At 35.8% G+C, this 21,884-nt stretch overlaps 1 protein-coding gene across 3 annotated transcripts in view; it reads left to right on the top strand.

The window, feature by feature from the left end:
* GPC5 (glypican 5) overlaps nt 1-21,884 on the top strand; it is a 1,359,194-nt gene that overhangs the window by 663,240 nt on the left and 674,070 nt on the right. The gene's annotated exons all lie outside the window — the stretch shown is intronic.

Below are 21,884 nucleotides of genomic sequence, written 5' to 3' on the forward strand. Positions count from 1 at the left end.
ATGGCTTTGAACTTTTAATTTCCCCTCATCCCTGACACTTGCCATCCTTTCAAACTATCTAAGTGAGGGGAGATTTTAAACAATAGTGAAAAAGACTAAGTTCTGTTCTTGCAGCCATGCATGGAAAAACTGTTCTCGCTACCATCAATACTTTTTTCAACTATTTGACTATTCAAATATCCCCAAGTTCTAGTAGTTTCAATTGGTTAAAAAAAAAAAAAAGAAAGAAAGAAAAAAAGATGCCACTAAAAACAGATTGGAGCAAAACTATTCCTTGTGTAGTTTGAAAATCTGCAGTAGCATGGCTTGCAATTCTTCTGTGATGTTGACATTGCAATAACTGAATTAATAAGTGAATAATTGAAGTTACAAAAACTTTGCTTTTAACAAAAACAAAGAGTATATAACCCATGATCAAATTCACAGTGATAATCTAGGACAAAATTAATTTGCTCTCAAATTGATTCAGATACCACATGTTCAGTGTAGGGTGATTTTAAGACTTCAGACTGTCTGAGATAATTCATCTCTGTCTGTTGTCATATCCATCATTACTCATACAATGTAATGTAGCATCTTTAGCTGTTTTAAAAATAGCTTAACTGAAAACCTGTACATGACAACAGAGATTGTTCAGTACGTGTTCAAATGACTTTTTCCTTGGTTGTGCTGTCAACATGCTTTGGTGGAACAGTCATGATAGGGTCCCAGTGCGGCATTCTGTACCCCAGGCTCTCCCGAATCACTTTTCATTCAGCCATTTAAAGTCTTTCCTGAGAAGTGTCTGTTACCATTAGATTCCTCTCATCATCCTCTTCTCTTTGACACGTTCTGCTCATCATTGCAAATTCTAAATGTTTAAGGAAGGCAGAACTCAAAACTTTTATAGCTATATTCTCAACTATTTTCTGTTCCATAGACTGCTTACTGCATTATAATAACAACAATAATATGTTGCCCTGCCATTGATAGCCCCGTCCAGCTATAAAGCTTTCTCCTATGAGTTATATCAAGAGGTAAACTTAAGAGAACAGAAAGTATTCAACTTAAATGAGATTTATCTCGTAATAAAAGGATAATATATTGGAGTTTTAAGTGACTAGATCTAGAAAGAATTTTGGGTTGATCTTCCATAGCCTAAAATAAGTAGGATCATTGTTTATATTGTTCTCTAGATTTGTCACTTAGTAACTAACAAATGCATCTACAGCACAGTGCCAACAGTGACCTTGAAGAGAGTCATGTATTCCATATGCTGGTGAAGTGAAAATATTTTGTTAGCTACTGAAGAATAAAGGGTGCTGATTTATTTAGTAATGCAGGATTGTAAAGTGAGTGAAAATTCTTGGCTTCCTCAAACTTATTTTTACCATGAATCACCTTTATTTCAAAATCTCAACTAGAAATGGAGGTTAAGGGAAACCTCAAAAAAAATATTACAAGCGGCATTTTCTTTAGGTAATACAATCTTTATTTTTTCCCAGAACTCCTGAAACTATGTAGTTATTCACTTTGTACAAATCATTTAATAATACTGCATATGATTGCGTTGATTCTTCTTTCCGATATAAATTATATAAAACAGATATTGTAAGCATGTTAGATTTGTTTACATTAACAGTTCCAAATATGTATATTAAAAGTATGTGTATTATTTCTAAAATTTGTTTCATTCAATTCTGTTACAATAAAATGTATTCAGTTTACTCTGCAAAATGTTGATAAATAGCCCCTTAATTAATTATCCCAAATATAAGGAACTGTATTGAACATAACTAAATAGCTATCATTTGTTTATTTGGTTAAGCTAAAAATAAATCGTCTTTATCAGGGGACTTAGACTCAAACCTTTGCGACACAGTGAAAGTAATCTTGAGTAATGACTGTACTCTTTGATGTACATTTTACAAGTGTCTCTTACTGAAGAGTACTGGTAAAACCATAGAGAAATTCACAATCCTGTTCAATGTTCAGAGTTGTCAACACTTAGATTTTTTTTTTTAAATTTTTTTTGGTCTTTTTAGGGCCGCATGTGTGGCATATGGAGGTTCCCAGGCTAGGGGTCAAATCAAAGCTGCAGCTGCCAGCCTTCACCACAGCCACAGCAACACCAGATCTGAGCCTTATCTGTGACTCACACCACAGCTTGGGCAATGCCAGATCCCTTAACCTACTGAGCGAGGTCAGGGATTGAACCCACATCCTCATGGATACTGGTCAGGTTCTTGATCCTCTGAGCCACAAGGGGAACTCCATTGCAAACACTTTGAAATTACCATCTACCACAGTTTTTAACACTCCTGATGAAAATTATACTAAAGAGAGATGAAATCTATATCTAAGATGAATATAGTTTAATATGTGACCATTATGAATATTATTCTGATTATACATTTCCATTTTGATTTCTAAATAAATGAGACTAATCCTGACTGCTTGGTATTTTGTTAACAAGACTGTGTAATGGAATCTGGGTACCTAATGAATCATCCAGAGTCATCTCTCATTCTCTTGAAAAGCTATATATATCACAGTTATGGATTTAAATAATAGAATTGAAATAAAAGGGTTTGTCCTTGAATGCCTAAGGAATGATTTTCATTGTTTTGGCTGAGACACTGAATTGATGTTAAATCACTGAGGTGAGGAGGGGAGACCTATTAATTAAAGCTTAGGGAACTGCCTAGCATGCATTCTAGATAAACCAGCTAGTCTGCAAATCTCACAACTAAATCTATACCACACCAGGGAACATAAATATATATGGTCTCCATTGACTAGCACAATGCTAAGTATGACTTGTGATCAATAGGGAAACATAAAAAATTAAAATTTAAGACAATATCCTCAGATAAATTTGATCATGACCCAAAGTCATATGGCTGTCAATATAGCTGGAAACCATATACATATATAACCATATCCAGGTCTATTTTTATACCATTCTGTTGCAAATAAACAGAATGATTATTGAAATTGCTATATTCCCCTTTAGTCAGTGTTAATTGATAAAATGCATCATGTAGAAACAAGTTAGGTATATTTTTATCTCTTTAATGACTTTCATACTTCTAACTATGCAGAAAGAGTATTTTCATATAGCTGTGTGACCAGTTAAGTGCTCATCTCACTACGTAATTAACTGACAGAGCATGTGATCTGAGCTCAGAAGTTCTCGCACTCTGTTGTTATACAAACTGTGTGGGGCTCTTGTTATGAATACAAATATGATATAGAAGTTCTTGCATGGAACATTCCTCACATATTCCCAGCTAAGGATGTTGCTGCTGGTCTAAGGACCAAACTATGAGAAACAGAAATGTATGCACTTGCTTATATACCCTTTATTTATTAGTATCTCTAAAATTAATCTCTTAAAGCACACTGAACTCTTATAAAACACTATCTACATTTATAAATTAGCATTATGAGGAAGGATCATAGGAATGGACCATTAGGGAGTATAACAATAAGGCTGGCAATGGTGGCTTATCCTGTATGACTTTTGGTATCAGTCTCAGTTTGACTGTTTTTATTTTTTATTTTTTTCTCCTTTTATTATTTATTTATTTATTTATTTATTTTTGTCTTTTTGCCTTTTCTAGGGCTGCTCCTGTGGCATATGGAGGTTCCCAGGCTAGAGGTCTAATCGGAGCCGTAGTTGTCGGTCTGCTCCACAGCCACAGCAACGAGAGATCCCAGCCACATCTGCAAGCTACACCACATCTCATGGCAACACTGGATCCTTAACCCACTGAGCCAGGCCAGGGATTGAACCTGCAACTTCATGGTTCCTAGTCGGAGTCATTAACCACTGAGCCACAACGGGAACTCCTCAGTTTGACTTGTTTTTAGCCTTGAGTTTTCTTTCCCACACCAAAGAGAAAGAACTTCCATCTTTTCTCAGGGTCTGAGAGCTTCAAGTTACACATGCTTCAAGAAGACTTCATTCTGATACAGTGCTTCTGGTATCGCAGAAAAAATATTTCACCCTTGTCAGCTCCTCCAGATTGTGATGAACACTAAAGAAATATTTTGCAAATTCCCCTGAGATAAATCAAAATTTTATGTAAACAAAGAGAGAGAGTATCCAAATGAGGCAATCAGAAAATGCTTTTTAGAAGAAAGAGGGGAAGAGCAACCTGGGAAAAGTAGCATTCCACTGCAATGTTTATGAGAAAGTGGCATTTGACAGAATAGACACATTATTTGGCTTTAGCAATTGACTCCAGGGAAGGGACTCTGTGAAGTGCAAATTCCATGAGTGATGACAGAATGGGTAGGGAGAGGCAATAAGGAGCATGCTTATAGAGGAACAAATTTATTCAAATTTCTTGAAAAATATTGGAAGTCTAAAATGGATTAAAAATGTTACAGCGATTTAGGGTTCAAGAGTGAGGAGTTTGTACTTAATTTGGCAGGTAAAAAGAAACTAAAGTATTTCTGGGTGGTCATTTTATTTGAGTATGCAGTTACTTTTACTAGCAGTACAGTGAACTAGCTAAGAGAAGAAACTTACAAACACATACTTTGCATAAGTAACTTGCCACTTACCTTGCACAAGTGTTTCCTTAGGATGGGTGTAATAACAAAACTTATACTCTAAGAAGCATCCTTGTGAGGATTAAACAACTTCAACTATAGATAGCATCACAAAAGTGCCTGCCCATGCCCACCCACTGAATCAAAATGCAGTTCAATGAAATATGTAAAAAGGTTTTCTTAAATACTTACATGAACTAGCCAGAAAGAGAGGATTCTTCCATAAACTCGGTGAAATCATAACAATAATGTAGAGATAAAGATGAATGTGTAGAGATGGAAATAGAGATACGAATATAGCTACACACATATATCAAAACACACAGTTTAAGGAAAATAATAAAATAAATTTATATCTACCCATCTTCCCAATCCAAGAATAGAATCTTTCCATGCCTCTCTGAATACAGCCCACTCTGAGGGTTTATAATAATCATAAATTATGTAAAAATCATTTCCTTTTTTCTTCCTTTAGAATTTTAACCACAAATCTGTGTATTTATAAACAATATCTTGCTGGGTTTTGCTAGGGTTTGCATTTTATTATAAATGGAATCACATAGTCTTTGTTGTTACATGGTGTCCTCCTTTTGGTTAAATGTTACATTGTTGAGGTATAGACCTAATCATCCATTTTTACCAAAATATAATATTCCAGGTATGAATGGATATACATAGCTACTTCTTTATTTTATTGTTAATGGATATTGAAGTTGATTTCAGTTTTTGAATATTGTGAATATAAGCCATCTTGACCATGTCTCCTGATGCACAGGCATAAGAGCCTCTGCAGAATATACCTAAGTGTAGCGTGACCATGTCACAAGGCAGAGCATGCAGGTATTAAGCTTTAACAGGAAATGCAAAGCTGGTTGACAAAGTGATTGGGTTGATTTACATTCTCACCAGCAACAACTAAGAGTTTATATTGTTCCTCAATTTGCAAAAACTTTCTTTTCCATTCCCACTACTTTTGTATATCTGTCCAAAGGATAAAAGTGGAACATATTTTATTCTATTTAATTCCTATTACTAATGCATTTAATTGTACTTTTTTGCCATATGTATATGAAATTCCTCATATACTTCCTCATCTGAAATTTCTTTCATATTCATAGTCTTTTTTCTCTCCTACATAAATATTTTTCTTCTTTGAGATGCTCTCTGGACAGAGGTCAGCTTCACTGGTCCACTTGCCTATTCTGGTTATAAACTTCAAGGAAGGCAGAACAGGTTCTTGAGTTTTTGTTTAACCAGTTTCAAGAAATGAATTAGTGCTCTCCTTGTCTTTCTTAGAAGGTGAACAATCCCTTTAATATTTTGAAACATCATTATAAATTCAGTTTCAAAAACATTTGTAATTCTTATAGATGTCCAGATTGTCCCACATTTTGCCAATTGGCACTTCTTCAATTTGGTTCTGGAGTCTTTTTGACATGATTCTTGAAGTCTTTGCTAGTTTTGTTGCTATATAGGATAACAAGGTATCCCAGTCTCAGTCTATAGAATTAGTCATTTTTACATGACCCTTGATTTGTTTCATTAAGAGCTGGCTTTCACAATCACTGTCTGGGAACAAGCCACAATCCTCAAAGACACAGGTCATTGTAGAAATAAACATCTCATAATTATTCATTTGCTTTATTTCACTTCAGGTGTACCACATTATCATAATAATACTTAAACTATGCTTACCAATTATGATTACTGAAATCAGTTACATTTTTTGCACATTTTATTAATGATATTAATGTATATCAAACAGCCCTATGGATATATATTTTTTCCTTGGCAAGAAACTATATCAATATTATATAGATGTATAGAGATATATTTAGGTCACCTACTATATCTGCCCCTTAATTCTCATTTATTCTTCCACTCACTGTATATTTATTTTTCACTGCTAGTTTTTATGTCAAGGTTTCCCTAGTACGTTTCTATAATATTTTATAAGGTTTTACTTGCTGATAAGAGTCTGTGCCCCCTTTACATGAACGTTGGTTTTGTGGGATAAAAGAATGTTGGCTCACGGTTTCTTTCCTTGTATTTCTTCAATATACCCTGATTTCTATTCTGGCGGAAAGCACTGCTGGCAAAAGCTATATTCTATTTTATTCCCTTTACAAGTTGCATATTCTTTTTTCTTTTAAACCCTCTCAGTGCCCAGTGATTTGTTTTCCTTTCTTTAAGTACAGTCATTTTACTAGAATATAGCTTTCTGGGTAATTCTGAATTGATACTCTCAGTAACATGGTATCCTTTGAAAATAAGTAACCAAATATTTTTAGCAGACTTTTGCTAAATTACAGTTTAACTAATTGTTCTCTTCCCTTGTTCTGATTTTCTTCTTCAGAGACACCTATTACCTATTTGCTGAATTGAATTTGTTTATTTTCAGTATATTCTCCAATATCTTTTTTCTGTTTTTATTTTTGATTTTTAAAATCAACTTTCTTTTCATTTTCTGTTTCTCTTATAGTATTACTAGTGATGTTTCTTTGCTGTTACACTGCTTCTAGATTTTGTTTCTTTTAAAATAATTTTTTTTTCCTTTTCTTCTTTTTTGGAAATCTCTAACTTTATTTCTCATTCTAACTTATTATTTGGTGACTTGTGTCCTTTTCTTGCTATCTTTTAGCTCCTTTTGAAGTTGTGTGTTTGGTCTGATTTTCCAGTGTGCTTTCACTGTAGAGATAATAGCAGAATAGGTAACTTTGTATACGATTTGATGTCAGTCCTTTCCTGTTGCTTATTTTTATGTAAATTTAAATTTCCTAAAATTTTAGGAGGAGGCTTTTTTCAGATAGATTTTCTAAATTTACTGAGTTGCTAGTCCTGTTGTTTTCATGTAGTATTGGAAAAACTAGATCGTGGCTTGTTTTGTGAGATATTCTGGTTCTGTTCCTCCCCTACATGTATCCATTTCTTCTCCTTCCTAAGGCTCCATTGTCCATATCCCATTAATTCTTAATTCCTCCTCTAGCAATTTTTCTACTGTGTAAGGAAGTAGAATGGTAAGTCAGGGTCTTATACTCTCCCACTATTATAAGTGAGAGAAACGTCTCCCAAGTCTCTGCTGTTTTCAGATTCATTTCCAGTGAACACTTGTCGGCTATTTTGCATTCTTTGGTTTCCAAATCTGTAACTTGCCGGGTTTTCCTCTGCTGCTTTCTCCTGCTAGCATGGAGGCTTTGCAGGAGATGCTAGCATGGAGGCTTTGTGGCTGTTAGTAGTTTGTCCTTACTCATTTGTATATTGAGGCTCATGAGGATAGTTCATGTGTTGGGTTGTAAGTGGCATTTATATGATTTTGATTTTACTGTTTGATTCTTCAATGTAAACATTTGGGAGTTTCCAAGTTATACTACCACTATACCACTACTTTTCCAAAATTTTTAAATCATTTAAGAATATAAAACAATTTAAGATGATCTCAGAGTACAGTGATGCTGTTTTTTTCTTTGTGGTCCGGTTCTTTGACACATGCACACCTCACACACATATAGGTTTTTCAAATTTATGTCACCAATAGTTTTTCTGCTGATGAAATAGATTTTATTCATTTTAATTGAGGTATGAATATGCTGTAATGTATTGTCTAGTATTTCCAAATTTGATGATTATAAACAATGCTACAAGCAACCATCTTTACACATTTAAGTTGCATCTGGTAGTACAATGGATCTTCAAAATTATTGTATCAATTTATAGTTACACAAAAACTTAAGGTAAACTGTTTTTTTTTTTTTTTGCTTTTTGCCAAAATCACATATTCAAACTTTTTAATTTTGCCAACTTTTATGTATTTTTAAAAAATTTGTATTAAGGTATAATTGATTTACAATGTTCTCATCCATTTCTGCTGTGCAGCAGAGACCCCGTCATACATATATATACATTGTTTTTTTCATACTGTCTTACTTCATGTTCTAACCCAAGAGATTGGACATAGTTCCCTGTGCTGTACAGTAGGACCCAGTTGCTTATCCATTCTAAATGCAATAGTTTGCATGTTCCAACCCCAAACTCCCCATCCATCCCAATCCCTCCCCAACTACCCTGACAACTGAGAATCTGTTCTCTGTCTGCGGTTCTGTTTCTGTTTTGTAGATAAGGTTTGTTCATGCCATATTTTAGATTCCACATATAAGTGATATCATATGGTGTTTGTCTTTCTCTTTCTAACTTACTTCATTTAGAATGAGAATCTCCAGTTGCATCCATGTTGCTGCAAATGGCATTATTTTGTTCTATTTTATGGCTGAGTAGTAGTACATTGTGTATATGTACCATGTCTTCTTAATCCATTCATCTGCCGATGGACATTTCCATGTCTTGGCTATTGTGAAGAGTGCTGTGATGGACATAAGGGTGCATTATCTTTTCGAATGAGTGTTTTGTCTGGATATAGGCCCAGGAGTGGGATTGCTGGATTATATGGTAGCTCTATACTTAGTTTACTGAGGAACCTACATACTGTTTCCCATGGAGGTTATATCAATTTACATTCCCACCAAGAGTGAAGGAGGGTTCCCTTTTCTCCACACCCTTTCCAGCATTTGTTACTTGCTGTCTTGTTAATGACAGCCATCCTGAGTAGTGTGAGGTGGTGCCTAAATGTAGTTTTGATTTGAATTTCTCTAATATCAGTGATATTGAGTTTTTTTTTTTTTTTAGTGTTCCTACTGGCTAAGCATATGTCTTCTTTGGAGAAATATTTACTTAGGTCTGCTGCCCATTTTTCAATTGAGTTGTTTGTTTTTCTGTTGTTGTTGAGTTGTATGAGCTATTTGTCTATTTTGGAGATTAGGCCCTTGTCTGTTGCATCATTTGCAAAGATTTTCTCCCATTCTGTGGGCTGTCTTTTCCAACTTTTAGATGCAATTGGTAAAAAGTATATTTGTGTGTGTTAAAGAACAATTGCACCAGAAAGAATTAAACAGATAAGGAGGTCTTTATTCCAGACTCTTGTAATAGAAGTCAAGACTGTTGCAACATGGGAAACAGACTGAACTCAACTCTGCTGAAACAGAAGGTGAGACAGATTAGGGTGATGGTGGGTTAGTGCGCTTAGGTCTTCTTATCAAAGTTAGGCTCCTACCCCCTCACAGAGACTGAGAGATTGAGGTCCTGTCATTCCTGAAAATTATATTTGAAAGAGATGTCTCCCTCTCCTTGAGAAAGACAGTCCTGGGTTGTAAAACTGGCAAGAGGAAAAGATATTTACATCTCAAAGGGGCTGAGAAAGAATTTACAGGAGCAAATTTTCTAAAATATATTCTTTAAGAAAAGGGAGGTCAAGGACTTATAGTCACCAAGAAAACTGTTTAAAGTTTAGTCAAGCTGAGGGCATCCTTTTTGGTCATGTTTTCACTGATTACTGGTAAAAATCATTACTTTTTGTTTGTTGGTCATTTTATGTTTCCTCTTTTGTGAATTGCCTTCCCCCCCCCTTTTCCTATTTTATTACTAGGCTGATTTTAAGTATCACATTATATATCTAATTAATAATATTTTGTTAAGGAGTTCCCATTGTAGCTCAGTGGGTTGAGGGCCTGACATTGTCTCTGAGGATGCAAGTTCAATCTCTGGCCTGGCTCAGTGGGTTAAGGATCAGGTGTTGTGGCAAGCTGCATCATGGGTCATGGATGCAGCTTGAATCTGGTGTTGCTGTGGCTGTGGCATAGGCTGCAGCTGCAGCTCTGATTTGACCTCTAGCCCAGGAGGTGGGCTAGAGGTGCACCATAGGCTTGAGGTGCAACCATAAAACAGAAGTATCAGTATTTATGACAAGTAATATTTTGTTAGTAGGAAATCACCTTACCATTTCTAGTGGTTATGTCCTTAAATACCTGTATGTTACCTTCATACACTGAATGTACTAAGTCTAGAAGAAAGATAGCTATATAAACAAATACATTAAAATAAATGTCTAAAATTTAAAAATGGATTAATATGAAGTATAGAGGGAGCATAAAGGGAGAATGATAAATTCTATGGATTTTAGCCAAGGATACCATCCTGAAAGTTATATCTAACCTGAGTTTCCACAGAGATCAAAGATAGATGGATAGCAGGATGAAATTCATTTCAGATACAATATTGACAAAAGCAAAAACTTTTCAAATATTATAATGTGTTTGAGCTTCCTGAAACACCTCTTTTTTTGAAGAGGGAAGGAGGAAAGAAATTAGCATGGCAATGGAGAAATACATACATGTAACGAAACATATAAAAATTCATTATAACATTGAAGCCCATATAGTTACCCTCATTAGCAGTTTGGACACTGTTGTATAGGAAATACTAATTTACTCAGCTGCAGAAGACTCTAAAGGCAAATACATAGATTCAAGGCCCAACGCACAAGTCATCTAACAAGCTCCAGTGATGTTCAGGCAACAGTAGATTTATAGTGTGCAATCAACAAGTCCAAAAGAAAATGTGTCATATTGTCTCCGCAAGCTGCATTTTAGTTTTTCCTTTTTGGGTTGATATACAACCATTTATTATCCTCCGAAGCCAGAAACCATGGAGTTACCCTGGGACCCTCACTTCCTCTACTCCTCACTTTTAGCAAGGTCCATTTTCTTTACCTGCTAACCTTCTCTGAGATACATTCTCTCTTTCCCATTCCCATTGCTCCTTTTTTTTTTTTTTTTTTTTTTTTTTTTTTTCTTCTTAAGGCTGCAGCTAGGGCAAATGAAGTTCTCTGGCTAGGGGTCAAATCAGAGCTGTAGCTGCTGACCTACACCACAGCCACAGAACACCAGATCCGAGCTGCATCTACAATCTGCACCACAGCTCGCGGCAATGCTGGATCCTTAACCCACTGAGCGAGGCCAGGGATTGAACCAGTGTTCTCATGGAGACTGCATAGGGTCTTAACCCCCTGAATCACAGTGGGAACTCCCCCATTGCTACTTTCTTAACTCAGATCCTTAGCATCTCACCTGAACTGTTTCTATAATGTCACACTGGTCTCTTTGCCTCTATTTTTTCCCATCTCTGTCCTGCTGTTGAAGTAATATTTTTAAACTGACAGTCTGGTTCTTTGCTGAGATATGGTACCTCAAGCCACCATGCAGTCCCACTAGGCAGAGAACTGGTATTCTAAGGAGAAGAGGTCATTTCAGTGTTGAGAGTTTATGAATAATGGAACAATGGCTTTTAGTTATTTGTCATTTCAGACAGCCAATTTCACTTCTCAGGACACCCCGGTGCTTTTGATCAAATTAAACACTTTTGTTGTCTCTCTCATGACAGTGAAATGAGGGGAGGTATTTAATTGTGCAATCTTTCTTAAGACATATGCATTAAGAAATTAAGAGATTGCTATGGCTATTTTGCTGGTTACTCACCTGTTGTGTCAACTCCAGGTAACCCTTTTAAAATAGTTTTGCGATTATAAAAACTTCAATTCCCAAACTCTCAACTAAATTCCCAAACGATGTGAGGTCTATATATTTCCTAGATTACTTTGCCAGTCAGTGTACTGTTATTTTCCTGCCAGTGGAGATACTAAAAGGAGCTCAAAAGAGGGGAGAAGGGAAAATACTTCCTTTCTGTTTTCATCAGGATTGCATTAATAGGGAGTTTCCCATTGTGACTCAAGTGTTGTGAACTTGACTACTACCCATGAGGATATAAATATGATCCCTGGCCTCGCTCAGTGAGTTAAGGATCCAGTGTTGTCATGAGCTATGGTGTAGGTTGCAGATGTGGCTCAGATCCTGTGTTGGTATAGCTGTGGTGTAGGCCAGCAGCTGTGGCTTCAATTTGACCCTTAGCCTGGGAACTCCCATATGCCACAGGCATGGCCCTAAAAAGCAAAAGCAAAAAAAAAAAAAAAAAAAAAAAAGATTACATCAATAGCACTGTATCAGTCCCCCCCCCCCAACCCCAGACACTTTTAGCACTTACAGTAGCAACTGTGCTATATTCCTTGAAGGGAACTGTGCCAGCTAACTTTGCTTCCATGGATTATCTGACCCAGCAATGTGGTACCCGTGGAGGTCTGAGCATCATCCAGGAAGTTCTATACTCCCTTGTCCATCCTGAGAAGTAAATTTCTCTTTCAATCCCTAGGTTCCAGATATCCTATCTCTTTCTTTCCTTCAACCCTATGAAGAGGTGCTACTCCCCATAGTTACTAATATCTTCAGTCTTCAACACCCTCTTTTTGCCTCACTAAAATTTAAATATCTATGTACTAATATTTGGTATTATTTATCTCTTAAAGATCTAGTATGCTTCCTGTTTTGTTGACAGGCCCCTGTCTGATACAGCTCATGTTAATGGTATAAAGTTAGAATCAAAACAAAATTACTATCTGAAAACCAATTAAAACTTTCCTCCTTGTTTTCAGGGTGGGGTGAAATCCTTATAAGTCTCTATCTAGATGTATAGTCTACTCTTCAGGTTAATGCCTCTTTTACCATTGTCTCCCAAATCCCAGAGGAGAATAATCACATAGGAAATTAGAAGAGATAAGCTATTTATGCTTGGGCGTATAGAACAGACAGCAAAAGGAAACGGCTAGTTTTTGGATGAGAAATATTCTAAGAGATCAGCTCTGGAACTACTGAGTTTTTAATTTGGCATTGTGTCTGGTCCAGATGGATTGATTTGAAGCCCTGAGTATTGATGAAACCACCATTTAGAACTACCTATCTGAGGACTGATTGCTGGAACTTTTGGGCTTGGGTCTTCCATGGAGCCATCAGCACAGGACTGGGGAAAGTTGAGGCAAGACAATGAAAACCACACGTACATACATATATACATATATCATAAAGAGCAAATGGGACTGGCAATGCTAAGATATCAGATGTTATTGGTTCTTAGAAGACAAATTCTCTGTCTCTTTCTTTCACTGTATTAATTTCAGGTCCTCCTAGATTTGGAATATTTGAATTAATTTTCTAAGATACAGTCAAACACTTCTTCAACATCCTCTACCTTTACCAGACATAGATTTCAAAAGTCTGATTTCATTTCTCATAGCAAGCACCAAAACCATTATTAGTTCCTGGGGTTTACTCAGGAGTAGAGTTATAAGTTGTATTAGCTATCATAGATTGTACGATCTTAAGGGCAAGTCGGCCAGTGCCTTTTTATCTTTCCCATAGATCACATGACTTTTTTTTGGGGGGGGGATGAGGAGGGCTGCACCTGTGGCATATGGAAGTTCCTAGGGTAGCGGTCGAATTGGAGCTGCAGCTGCCACCCTACACCATAGCCACAGCAACGCCAGATCCAAGCTGCATCTGATCTACACTGCAGCTCATGGCAATGCTGGATCCTTAAGCCACTAAACGGGGCCAGAGATTGAACACACATCCTCATGGACACTAGTCAGGTTCATTACTGCTGAGCCACAATGGGAACTCCATACACATAACTATTTTTTGATCACAGAGTATACAACTTCCATCAGAATTATCACTGTGCTTGTTTAAAATGCAGATTGTAGAATCCCATCCCAAATTGCTGAATTAACATTACCATGGGTAGAATCCACGTATTTATATTTAACAAGCACACTAAATAATAATTATTCCCAATAAGCTTGAGAACAACTGCCTCACAGTCCTTACCACAATGCCTCCAAACATAAGACATTTAATGAATGTGCTCGGAATTGCATGAATGAATATGAATATAATCTACATGTCTCTAAGACACATCTTAATTAACATTAAAAACCAGATTTTCTAATGAATTGAAAATATTGACATTAATTTTAGTCAAGTATTAACTAGAAACCAAAATGAATATAAATCTGTTTGCACGCAATAGACTGTAGCAGTGTTAAATATATAGCATATTCAATATGCATAGTCTTCTTCAAAAAACTATCAATACTTGTGAATTATATAAATAACTCATATTTTCATACTGAGAGACCTGACTATGGAATTATCACATTAGTGTGACGTGCTATTTTGAATGAAATTTAATGTCAAAAGTAATTATCTGAGTGCTGGTTGTTAAACTGGAGTGTAAAGCACTGAACTTAAGGGTGTAATTTTCTAGATTAATGTGTAAATGTCTCAATTTTAGAAGAGATACATTAACACACCATGCATTGCTTGGAGGTAGGTTTTGATTGATTACGTTTTATTGCCTTGAATTTTCTTACAATTCTAATGTTCCATGCTAAATTTTTTAGGATATAAATAATTATGTTTGCCTATTAAGTAATATATAGAATTAATTCTACTTCTATGGTTATAAATTTGCTAAATAATAGGAATTTTGCATCATACCATTTCCATATTAATTATTAATAGTGCTTACCTTTATAAGACAAGTATATTCGACGGAATCTTGTGGGTTTTTTTCCCTGAAATCTAAATTACATTATAGAGCTCATATGGGAATAATATGACACTAAATTAATACAAATTTTGAACTTTAAATTAAATTTCCATCACTAATGGCTTTACTTCCAACCCATATTTCTTTTCTTTGATGTCAACCTTTTACCTCTCAATCCATCCATCCACTCACTTATTCATCCACCAAATACTTACTTGATATTTACTCTGTTAGTCACCATGTAAGTTTCTGCCTTAAGGGGATACATACGAGTAATCAGGAAATTACAGTACAGTTTGGAGAATTTCATTTATGGGAAAACAGATCTTATGCAATCATTCGGGAGGGATATCTTACACAGCCTTAGGGATAATGAGAAGTGTTCTCAAAAGAATTGAAAGATAATCTGACACCTGAAGATATGGTTATTAACAGGGCTATGGAGAGCCAAGAGAATAATTTCTATGGGAAAATGAAGAAGGAGCAGAAACTTGATATCTAAAGGAAGTTGAGCATCATTAAGGAATGACATGAAATTCCAGAATGCTGTAATATACAATGTAGACCGGAGGTGAGCATAAACTAAATCATGAATCATTATCCATAGCATGCCATGCCAAAAATCAGTTCATTGATCAATTTGCACTCTAGCAAGAACTTTCTAAAACTGCAGTGTTGAATGCATTTAGAGAAAGCTGTTACTGCAGTCATCTAGACACAGAGATGAAAATCAAATATTTATTCTGTGGTGATTTCTTCAACTCTTTAGGTCAACTTGCTTACTCCCTCATCTGCTAATTTAACACGTTGTAAATATCTATATTATTACACAGTAGTTTACTTAGGGTTTTATTTCTTCTTAGGCTATGAGTCTCTAAAAATAGTATCCATGTTATATTCATCTTTATATCCTTGGAATCGAATATAGTGCATCCATGAGCAAAGATGCTCAGAAAATCTTTTAAGTTGGTGTGTGAATATATGAATGAGTAAAGTAAAGGATTTTGACGTTATCATGGGGTATATAATAAAACTATACTAGAATAAAATGGAACTAATAAAAAACAAGTAATTAGAAATAGATGCATAAATGATAGCATAAATGATAAAAATCAATAAGAATTTCTACCAAATATTTCATTTTTCCAATATACAGGTTATCAAGACTATTATCATGTAGTCCTTAGGGTTTATTATATTTCATGATATCTTGGTGTCTTTGAAGATAACTTATTGTTGCACAGTGGTCCCATATGCAGGTTCAGCAAGACATGTTCAAGATCAGTGAACAATGGCAAGAAGAGAAAAAATTTTCCTATTTCAGAGACAAAGATTATATGATCTTGAAATTATGCTCCTTGGTACAAAAATCTGTACATGAGTGTTTTTAACAGCTTTATCCATAATTGTCATAACTTAGACGTAAACAAGATGTTCATTAGTTGAATGGGAAATAAACTGTGGTACATCCAAAAAATGAGATATGTGCTAAAAAGATGTAAGCCATCAAGTCATGAAAAGACATGAAAAAATAAAACCCTTAAATGCATGTTACTAAGTGAAAGAAGCTAATGTAAAAAGACTATACACTGTATGAGTCCAACTGTGACATCTGGAAAAAGCAAAATTGTAGAGACAGTAAAAAGATCAGTGGTTGCCAGGGTCAGGGGAAGGGAGGGATGGATAGAGAAAATTCAGTAATAATAATTCTGAAAAGCAAAGTTATATTTTTAAAACAATGGAGAAAGTTTATTGAGTGATGTTCGATTACAGAGCCCAGCTCTGTTCTGGGTATTTTCTATTTATTAACTTAATTTTTTTGGGGGGGGGCACACCTGCGACACATAGAAATCCTCAGGCTAGGGGTAGAATTGGAGCTGCAGCTGCCAGCCACAGCCACAGTAACTCAGGATCCGAGCTATATCTGTGACCTGCACCACAGTTCATGGCAATGCTGAATCCTTAACCCACTGAGCAAGGCCAGGGGTCGAACCTGCATTCTCATGGATACTACTTGGGTTTGTAACCTGCTGAGTCACGACAAGAACTCCTAACTTATTTAATCTTAACAAACCTCTATCTGATCCGTAATACTGTTCTCCCTGTTTGGCGCACATGCATTGAGATCTTTGCCCAAGGTTACATTAGTTCCAGTTAGCAAACTTCAGGACTAGGATCAGAGCCAGGCAATAGTACTTCAGATAAGAATGACAGAACAGTCGCAGCAAATTGTGTGGAAGAAACTCTGTGCTGCACTTTTAAAAGTCTTGAAAATCTTTTTTGCATGTATGGGTGAAATTGAAAATTGCAAAAGAAAACTCAATTTTCTTTTGAAAATTGCAAAAGAAACTCTTTCCAATTATGTGCTTCACATAAAGCAAAGATTTATTCTATTGTATCTTTTTGTTTTTAATGGCCGCACCCAGGGCATATAGAAGTTCCTGGGGCCAAGGATTAAATCCCTGAGCTGCAGCTGTAGCAACACCGGATCCTTTTAACACACTGCACCAGGCCAGGGATTAAACCGCACCTCTAAAATGACCTGAGCCACTGCAGTTGGATTCTTAAACCACTGCACCACAGAGGGAACTCCTGTTGTGCTTTCGAGAGCCCCCAGGTATATAGAATTTGACAGTAAAGTGATAGGTGGCTTTCGAGGAAGTATAGCAGACAATATGTAAAGTAATATGTGTTCTAATTGTAGGTCTACTGCTAATTTCCTAGGGCCTCGAATGAGCCTTAGATCTCATTTGCCTATGACATAAAATCAGAGGATATGAACATATTGCTTCTCAAATGTTCTGTTTTAGGAGTTCCCATGTGGCTCAATAGGTTAAGAACCTGACAAAGTGTCCAAGAGGATATGGGTTTGATCCCTGGCCTCGCTCAGTGGGTTAAGGATCCAGCATTGCCAATCAGCTTTGGGCTAGGTCGTAGATGTGGGTTGGATTTGGTATTGCTATGGCTGTGGTGTAGGCCAGCTGTAGCTCCAGTTTGATCCCTAGCCTGGGAAATTCCATAAGGCACAAGGGCAGCCATAAAAAATAAAATTCTTTTTCAGGGAAGAGCATATTTTAAAATAATATTCATTTACTTAGTAAATATCATGGGTATAATTGATATTTTGGAAGCGCTTCTTACTATGATCAAACCTATCCAACAAAGACCACCAGAGAGTTTCCCATTGTCTGAAGTTAGGTTTATTAATGTAGAACAAGGGAACCAGTGCCCTGAAAGGACTGTGAGGCAACTCCGTAAGGGGACATTGCAGCAGGTAATTTGTTTTTGTGATGGACTGTAATTAGGTTGCACTAAACCTAGATTAGTTTCGAATGATTCTGAAGAACTTGAAAGGAGCACAGGCCAGCCCTCCATCGAGTGCAGTCATGAGGGGGGCTGTTCAACACTTTATCACCACGATAGTCGTTGCTGAGGAGATGAGAAGAGTAAGGCAAATCTGGGGAAATTATTAGTAAAAAAAAGTAAGAATGACTTGTTTGACTTGGCCATGTCCTGTTAAAAACATCATTTTAGGTTCTTTTGGGAACACCAGTCTCCTCTGTACCCAAAATGAGACAGATAAGACCTGTCACTGAAACACACCACACAAACTGTAGCCTGGACAGTGAAATTTCCTTCTATATTGACTAACAGAATTTTTATAGGGAAATGAATGTATATAAGATTTTTTTTACCCATGGTTAAGTATGTGGTTTGTGTTATATGAAAACTTACCTAGTTGGAGTTTCCATTGTGGCTTAGCGGTAACAAACCTGACTAGTATCTTGAGAATGTGGGTTCGATCCCTGGCCTCGCTCCATGGGTTAAGGATCTGGTGTTGATATGAACTGTGGAGCAGGTCACAGCCGTGGCTCAGATCCTAGGTTGCTGTGACTGTGGTATAGGCTGGCAGCTGTAGCTCTGATTCAACCTTTAGCCTGGGAAACTCCATGTGCTGCAGGTGTGGCCCTAAAAAGCAAAAAAGAAAAGAAAGTAAATGTATCTAGTACCCTACAATATTGATTATTCTATCAAAGAATAAAATGTTAAATGAAAAATACACCACTGAGAATTAGTAAGAACTCACTCTAGCCCAATAGATGCTAACAAGTAATCTTCCACAGTCCGTACTTGAAGTTACTTAAAGGTGCATCATTGTCCACACAGTGAATTGGAGAGAGAGAAGATTATTTGGTAAAACAAACAAACAAAAAACCCTAGATGATTTTTAAAGTTGAGGAGAAAAACACCCAAATTGCAAATGATATGAAAATTCAGTTTCCACAAGGTTTGCAAATGAAATGAGTAAAAACAAAGCAAGTGATTCAAGTTGCAAGAAATAGACTAGAGAGAAAAGAGATCTAGAAAGTAGAATAGTAGTAACAATGTATGAAGAGACCATACACAAATGTTTTCTGTTTCCTTTCCTTTGAATAATGTAAGTGGTTTAAGAGAAGCAACAAGACTTGGGGCTAGGAACAGAAGAAAGTAAAATCTGATTTTAAAGGTTCTAACATACAGAAATAGATTTAGAGAGTTAGTAGATGAAGAGTTTCTTCCCTTGTGTTAAGTTAAAAACTAAACTAAGGCAGCTGATAACCTTGTATATGTCAGATACAGCCCTGCCTCTAGATACAAAAGCTTCCAGATTCCACTCTGCCATTATCTGAATCATGTGGATTTCCAGAGCTCCAAGCTTTTCAGAAAAGGTCAACTGTGGTTTTAAACTGACTTAGCTCAATTTAATTTTATTCATTTTGGCTCAACCTCAGGAGATACCAGCCAGAAAAAAAAAAAACAACAAACAGTTTTTATCTTAAACTGGAAAGCCTGTAAATGGAAGTGCCACATTAATTATTAGCTAGATACAAGAAAGAGGTCTGAATTTGGGATGATTCCATCATCTCTCACCCTGTGAGGACAAACATAGGAACAGCTGTCACCTGGTGATGGTCAGGTCTCATCTAACAGATTTGTATTTCCTGGGTAGCTCTATTTTCTTTTTTCCAAGCATGATCCTGATTAGGAGCTGTTAATTCTAATAAGAAGATGGCATTGCTCGATGGATAAGCTTTTCTATTTTGCCAATGGCACACAAGTAACTATGACCCACAGCAGAACATCCAAACAATGCTTCCCCTTACGGATCTTCAGGATCTATTTTTAAAGAAACTACTATCTAACCTCTAAAATGATGTTCAAATATCTTTGAGGGTTAAAAATTTGCATTCCTCAATGATGCATTTCCTTTATGTAGGAAATCATTTAGTCTACCTTTTATTTCAAAGATAGTGTTACAGGAAATTACTGCAAGAGAACAAAAAGAAATTATTGGGACAACACACTGGTACTATGAAGATGGACTTTGAAAACAAAACCCCTTTAAATGTGGGATAAACTTTGAATTCCTTACTTTTCATCCAGTATTAGATGAAGTTTTTGTTCACATTATTTTTTCTTACAAAGTTCATAGGATGTAGAGAGAAATGTAAAATTCACCATCTGGCTTCTAGGGGTATTTTTTTCCCAGAAGATAGTAATATGTAAGACTTAGATAAGATTCATCAAGTAATCATTGTAAAGAAAAGGGGCACTTTTATTTTATAATTTGAAATAGCATATCAGTCATTAGTGAAAAAAAAAGAAAATATCCTTTATAATTACATTTAGTGTATTTATTTGATTTAGGCTGTGGATATGGCAGTCTGCCTTTTAAGTGTATGTTGGTTTAAGTGCATATTGGTGATTGGGAAGACTGGATTGCAAAATTGATTGCAGATATTTTTTCTTAAAGTATTCATTTATATGTACTTGTTTGTAAGTATTATTCATATATTCAATAATATATTTTTCTCACACTTACCATTCTTGTGTCATAGTTAATAACATAAAATGTCACAGTGGGAAGTCAGACAGAGAAAGACAAATATCATAAGAGATTACCAATATGTGGAATCTAATAAAAATGATGCTATAGAATTTATAGAACAGAAACAGACTCAAAGATTTCAAAACCAAACTTATGTTTACCAAAGGGGAAACGTGGGGGCAGGAGGGTTAAATTAGGGGGTTGGAGATTGCTACATACACACTACTACACACTACTGTATATAAAATAAGTCGGTAACAAGGACCTACTGTATAGCACAGGAAAATCTACTCAATATTGTGTAATAAACTATATATGAAAAGAAAAGGAAAAGGAATGGAGATTATAAATATATATATATATATAGAGAGAGAGAGAGAGACACACACACACAGAATATCATCAAGGATTTATTTTGATTGCCTTAGTTATATTTCTTCTAAGATTTAACTTCCTATATCCATACAGCAAAATTTTCTACTAATATAGAATAGTTAACTACAAACTTTCCCACAGTTCACGTCAAGTTACTATCAGAATCAGTTATTTTTCCCAAATCACAGTTAGCCACATCTACTGATGAGTTGGTTTTCTCTATTTTCCTTGGAAATAAAGTAATGAGACATGGGATACACATGTAGCAGGAGAAACAGTAGTAAAATCTTACAAATTATAAAATTTAAGAAATATTTTAAAGTCATATAATCTTAATTTTCAGAACGATATTATATAGGAAATTGCTTTGAAGATAACCTCTTAAATCTGTGCACCTCCTGAACTGGGTAGAAGCTACTACACATACATTCTAGTTTTCTCAAATCTTTTACTGTAATACTAATGCTCCAGCTACCATCCCAACACATGGGAATGACCTCACCTTTGTCCTACAACATACTCATACCTACTTCCATCTCTACTTATTCGCTTCCTCTTTCCCTTTTGCTATATGAAAGGAAGAATGGAGAGAGGGGTGGATGGATAGATGAATGAGAAGAGAAGTGCCTTTCTGTATATGGAATAGGGGGTGGCTTTGGAAAAAGAGTAGAATTTTGAATTTAGAGTAATGGCATCTCTTTTAGTTGTGTGGTTAGCATTAAGACACATGAAGAAGCTATCCTAAAGGAGAATATAGAAATCACAGCAATCT

This window comes from Sus scrofa, chromosome 11 (genome assembly GCF_054392235.1).
Source record: "Sus scrofa isolate SSC_HxYL_T2T_F1_AM1 chromosome 11, Sscrofa_HxYL_maternal_Yorkshire_Landrace_v2.0, whole genome shotgun sequence".
NCBI classification, from domain to species: domain Eukaryota; kingdom Metazoa; phylum Chordata; class Mammalia; order Artiodactyla; family Suidae; genus Sus; species Sus scrofa.